General features: G+C 40.5%; 1 long non-coding RNA gene across 25 annotated transcripts; it reads right to left on the minus strand.

Annotated features, from left to right (window-relative positions):
- Nucleotides 1-286: 286 nt before the first annotated feature.
- Nucleotides 287-6,222, minus strand: LOC123078188 (uncharacterized). Of its 25 annotated transcripts, none has more exons than XR_006437172.1 (8): nucleotides 5,907-6,217; nucleotides 4,878-5,700; nucleotides 3,617-4,277; nucleotides 3,246-3,311; nucleotides 2,339-3,120; nucleotides 1,701-2,261; nucleotides 874-963; nucleotides 287-793 (listed from the first exon to the last, which is right to left on the minus strand). It is a non-coding gene; the product is annotated as an uncharacterized lncRNA (long non-coding RNA). The 25 variants fall into 25 exon arrangements; XR_006437176.1 differs by having other exon boundaries at nucleotides 2,339-2,918; nucleotides 5,907-6,216; XR_006437182.1 differs by having other exon boundaries at nucleotides 4,140-4,237; nucleotides 5,907-6,214.
- Nucleotides 6,223-6,537: the final 315 nt, after the last annotated feature.

The following is a 6,537-nucleotide window of genomic DNA, read 5'->3' on the forward strand; positions in this document are numbered from 1 at the left end:
TCAAAGTATAACATATTTGTAATATCAAACTGCAGATTAGACTTAACATTAATAAGAATTCGATTTAGACATAGATCAATTCAAGTCCAAAAAGAATAGTGATGAACAACGATGTTGTCATAATTCTAATCACAACATATGTTTGAAATATTTTTTTGGTTATACAAAAACAAACAATTATAGCATGCTTCTTTATAAAAATTAGAACTATTGCTTCCAAGGATGACTCCCTAGGCACGGGAATCAATCTGAAGCTGCCTTTGAGTAAACTATGATGACAAGGGGCTTTCAACCAAGAACCAGAATTTGCTTGACTACCCACAAAGGTCAAAACTATTCTTTACAACTTCAAAAAAGCTAAATATAATCCAAAAATAATTATAGAGAGGTTAGTTAGTAAAACTAAGTCATGACTACAATATGGAAGGGGGGAAATGATTGTTTTTATCCCAAAGATGAATACCCCAGTATCATAAGCAATAGCATTGTGCAAGCATCAACTGCAATACAAATAGCAGTAGCCTCTCAATCCTTCGCTATCTCTCTACAACTCTTTACTACTCTCTTTTATTCCTCTCCCAAGGCCACACATGACAACAACAACAACACGCTTAATCTCTCTTCTTCCTCCCAAAATCAGCAGCCAATCTTTCTTCTTCCCCTCAAATCGAACATCAATAGCACAGGCACCGCTGGCCACCACACCGATCACTCCATCGTGCATCCCATCATCCAGACGCACTACACTCATGCACACGCCCACCTCTCTCTCCAACTCCTCACCCCCGCCCCACTGCGATCAAGGCAGACAAAAAGAGTATGTTGGCCTTTATTAACTTTATTAATTGTCGCATGGTTCATCAAGGAGATTACCTACACCAACATTCATCAACAAGAAAATACCACGTATGGCACAAGTTGGTGTGTTAGCTTCCTTGGGTAATGCTGGAAGGTCTTCACAACCTGGATAAGTAAAGTTTGAAAGGTTATAACCTTGACTAACAGAATAAAATGAATTTTAATGCACACACATGTACATACATCTCTATTATTTTCTGCTCTTATTTTTTAGAATCAGATAGCCCAACTTTTTCTTTAGAATCAGAGTGAAGTCCATATACTGCTTGCTCACAAGTGCCGGACAATGGAAAACTTTGACATCCTCCTGCGTGATCTTAAACACTTGTAGGTAATCTCCTCCTTCATGCTTTTGAACTCCTAAACAGTGCACTACAGCTCCAGCATCCATGAGCCGTCGTGCCCTGTACGTGCAATGCAGCTCCCACATCGATGAGGCGGCGGGCTCCATCTCCTGGAGATAGACAAGCCACCGGTGAAGCCGCTGAATCCTCTCATCCCCACTGTAGGATAGCACTGCCCCACTGTAGGATTGTTCTGTGGCAACACATGGGCAACCATGCATCTATTGCTGATTGGGATGGTGTGCATAAAACTACAGGATGATCTTTGGTTTGGCTAGATAAGCACTTGCACGTAGCATGCCTATATCACTATTCCCATAGATCAAGGTAATTCAAATGCATTAGACTGGTCCAATGTGGGTGACATGTACACTTAGTATTAACATTCGGAATGGGCAGAAATGACTGACTGAAAGTAGGAATGTCCGGTGTGCAGTGAAGTTTAAGTCCTACACAGGAAGGAGGTGAAAGAAGATAGTTTGGCGGTTGGGTACGTACCATGCTTACCAGTCGGTCGTGGGAGTTTATGTCGGACTTCCAACCAAGCAGCAGGCACACCACCTCCAGCCACCAGTCGCAGGTTGTCACATATAGCACTGTGTGAGCTCCTCAACCCTGCCCATGCCCCCGGCATCCGTGACCAACAGCCGCATTGTCATGTTCACCAATGGCCTAATCCCAAATGGTAAAGTACCAAACATTATGAGGAGTGTCCTAATCAACCCTCTAGATACTTGACTGATTTAAGAATCTTCCCTAATATAACATATTTTGAATTTCCTTTGCACATGTTTGACTGAGATAAATTTTGAACTTCCTTTGCCCATAGTAATATATCTAAATCAGCGCCCGCAGAGAATGTAATTTTCATCATAGGTAATCTACAATGGAGTATCATTTTCAGAAAATAAACAACATACTGACCAAAATATATTAAGAAATAAACTGTACAAGATCATTTTATTGGAAAGAGCCTTTCCAATCATTTTATTGGTTCATCTGTCTCTAGTAAGGCACAAGACAACTTCCCTCTATTTGTAGTCTGTAGAAATGATCCCACTGTAAGGTTGAGCAAGCAAACAAGTCAAATATTGCTGGAAATGTTTTAGAAAAACATTTTAGTAAACATGCCTGACCTGTAAAAAGCCTTGGGTCTTTCTCGGTTTTGTAGTGCAGAGCTCAACAACTGAAACTAAAAATACATGCTGGGTCGAGACAAGCTGAAACATAGCTTAAAGGACATCACATGAAACATCAGTCTATCCTACGCTATTTGGGTGTGGTGGTGTGGGGAGATGGAGTTCATTGTCACTGCTCACTGAAGGTTGATAATATCACTGGAATTTCAATTGTGTGAAGCACATAAGCTAATTTCAACTCTTTGTCAAAAGCCATAATGAAAGCAACCACATCACATCCCATGAGATAGAAGATTAGAGAACTTACCATCAAGATGGAAACCGGACTGGTTCCCCTTCGTCGGATGTTGGTAGATGACGTCAAAATCGGCGCAAGTCATACTATGCCTCTGATGCGTCGGACATTACCAAACGAACAACGGTGGCTTGGCCAGTTCACGAACCCATGGCGTGCACTCCTCGTTGACTCTCGTTCCTTCGCCGACATCTCAGGTCAGGCATCTACAACAGTCCCCCATTGCCGCTGAGCACGGCCTCCAACGTCACAACACCAAAGTTGCAAATTGTCTTGATTGGACTACAACACATAAAACATGATTCAAATGGCAGATTATAAATATGCAAGAGAAAATTATATTGCGCTATCGGATATATCAGACAATATCTATCTTTTCCATGCGGCACATAACAAAGAATGCTAGATTTTGATCGATGCCTGGTAAATAGATGATCGCGATCCAAAATCTATACTTGTTCAACTATCATTTTATAAGCACCTCCTGTAAAAAGTCTCCAATAGAAAGTAATGTTACTGATGGTTAGGTAAACATGAACCACATAAAAATCAAGGTTGTACTATTACTGATAGATAGCTAACATGAACCGGTAAAAACTTTAAAATAACCTGGTTTAATCAGCCGTATCTCCTTGAACATTGAGCAGCTCCACACGAGTGCCTCCCCTCCTTCACCTTGAAAGATAGATGCCAGTAAAGCGGACCGATGTGCATCGTATCATATTGTTCTAGTCATATATAGGACCAATATAGATTATTACATAAAAAATGGCATAACTCAATCAGACCAATTTATGCATAGATGGGGGTAAATTAATTGGATGATCAAGAAACGTGACCGAGAGATTCAATCACTAATCGTTCCCCTACACAGAGAAGCAATTGATCTACTAATGCATGGCAGAATGTATATCTTGCCCGAAATCAACATAGGAAGCTCCTTTTCTTTCACCAAACATGAAACATCAACTGTACCCTACCTCCATACAGAACAAGACCAAGATCAACACATCCCTGCAATTGGTCTTACTATCATTGTGTAAGCAATGGGTAACTAAAATCTGAGAAAAAAGATTAAGAGATAGTTAGATCAACGGATAATTCATAGATGAGGTCATGAGGCTACTAACCAAATGCTCATGTAAACCTGTAAATGGCCTTGATAAGGTATAATGAAAGTTCCGGCACTCAATTACATGTTGCAGATACACATAACTCACACTTGAATGACCGCTAAAATGAGAAACAAATATCTCACATAAAAATATCAATAGCACACCCCTCATGTGCCCATACCAGCACACCAGTAATAAGGGCCTATGCAAACCTGGGACTTGGGAAAATTTCCACAATTTCACTTCACACTTCCCGATAAGAACAATGAAAACATCGAAGAAACTGACTCCAATGCCGAAACTATTTCTGGGTCAATACAAAAAGGAAGAAAAGACTTGGGAAAAACATTAGTGATTCGCAAAAGGAGATGTGGAAACAGTAGCACACCTTTTCTGTCACACTGCAGTGTGTAGCAAACTGCTTTGATAAAAAAATGTCAATCCCTTGCCATGAATCCCCGACTTGATCCCCGTAGTATTTGTTCCCTGTGATCGCCAAAAAGAAAAAATAATTGTCCATGCGTTGCTGCAGGGAAAAAAACACAATTGATGTGTATTTTCTACCAGGAAATTCCTTTTAAAACAACGGCAAGACATGCTAAATGCATACTTTTTGATCAAGTAAATCAATTGTACATAAAAAATAATCATCAAATGTGTGCACTTCCCCTGTTCTGCCCAAACTGCCTTAAATATTTAATGCATCACCCCAAAATTGAAACAAAAAACAAGGTCATTTTTTTACTCATATCAATGCAGTGTAAATCTTAAACAACCAGTGATTCGAAATGGCCATTAACTTTTGGTTAAATATAAGTTTTTCCTACAGACGTTTGTGGTACTAATAACGTTGACAGATTTACTGCAATGCATGTAGTTCTTATAAGAAGAAGATACATGTTCATCCTAGTTAATAGGTAAAAATAAGCAAAAAACAATTCTAGCGATGCACTGCTAATAAATATTACAAAATCAATAGTTGATAATAACGTGCTTAAATGGCCGTCTAAAACATGAGGCTCCTCATGTCAGGACTATATATTTTGCTTATCTCAGTTCATAATTAACATGTAACCTAAGAGCTAGGAAGGGAAGTGAAAAGATGCGGTCGGTTCATAGTCCATACCAATAAAAGAAAGCAACTGCAGTTTCTCACAGCTCTTCTCCACTACGAACCTCAAATCATATACCTGAATCTTGTTGCCCTATTTCTGCAGAATGCCGATTATACAAATAAAAGTGAGAAAGCACGCAAATAAGTGCATATAGTAATCACACTACAAGAAAATAAGATTCCACACTAACAGACCTTAGGTGTGGGAATAGCTTGAATGCATAGTATAAACATCAAGTGTACGATCTCAGCAGGAGAAACCAAAACTCCACTGGAAATCTAAGAGTCTCAAGTACAAACAGAATACATACCATCCCTGTCGTGGTCACATAGAATGAATATCTGCTTCAAAACCCTCACACTGCGGATGGTAGAATACCTTCTGCACCTGTGATTCCTAAACAATCTGTTATAGTAAACCTACTCTACTCGAGCATAGTATCTAGAACTCTAACGAACAATCAAAATTACAAAAAATATGCACTGTTGGAATATTACGTGAGGCTGAGCAACTGTTAGAATATCCAGTGTCATTGTGAACAATCAACAAATTGACATAATAAAGTGTTACGAATGTAAATTGATACAATGGGGGTCTTTTTGATCTCAGTCTGGCGAAGTGCAAAGCACTGAAATCTCAATGCAGGTCACAATCCCATGGAACGATTGCATGATGGGTGCCATCGTCTTCTCAAGGATGTTCTGTTGGTCGTCCCTCAGGTCTGGCTTGCACACCAATCACAGGCGCCTTCAACTGTAATAAAAGAATCATTGGACAGCAGAGATGAAGACCGGCAACCCTGGGAATCACCAACCATGCATGCCCGGACCAAACCTACGACAACCACAAACAACCATGACGACGGGGTCAATACCGGCTCAAACACCAAATCAATCTGCGAAAGAAACAGGGGCGGAGCTAGATCCAACCATTCTCCATTAAATAATACGTAAACACCATGGTTATATTGCTAATTGCTGGATCAAATTGCATGTCCTGATTCAAAGGCTTTGCCCAGGCTCATCGAAGGGCATCCTCACCTCTTCCAGAGACCACGCTGGCCCTTGGCAGGGATTGAGCGCTACAGCCGGTTCATCAGCAGTTGAGCACGCACACGCACTGGATCTACCCCACCTCCCTCCACACCCGTCAGCTGTCGCCGGGTCCGCCACGCCGACGAGCGGCACCTTTTTCGGCCCATTTTCTCTGGTGCGACGGGAGGTCTGTCCTTGGATCTTTTCATCATGCTAAAAAAATTGGACCTTTTCATCATGCTAGTATGGACTTACTTTTTTAGGATTATCATCTCTGTAGTTAACAGACCGTGAACGTTCCATCTCTGAACTTCCTAGACAGTAGACTCCATAGGACACGGTTGTTTACTTCCAATCCCCAAGATAAGATGTGACATGGAGTTGGTGTACATATGAAGCGATAGCATGATTTTAGTTAAATCAAAGACAATATAATTGTACCTCACCTCAAGAAGCCTCCCACATAGCCACTGCTCACAAAGTCAAATGTCGCAAGATGGAAAAAGGCTGGATTAGTAATATAATTCAAATATCAATCCATTTTATACATTTTTTTGCGAGGAATCCTTTTTGTACTCAACAGTCCTTGACTCCGATTCATATATTGTTCACGCCCTGTTACACATTCAGGCTAAGC

This window comes from Triticum aestivum, chromosome 3D (genome assembly GCF_018294505.1).
Source record: "Triticum aestivum cultivar Chinese Spring chromosome 3D, IWGSC CS RefSeq v2.1, whole genome shotgun sequence".
NCBI classification, from domain to species: Eukaryota; Viridiplantae; Streptophyta; class Magnoliopsida; order Poales; family Poaceae; genus Triticum; species Triticum aestivum.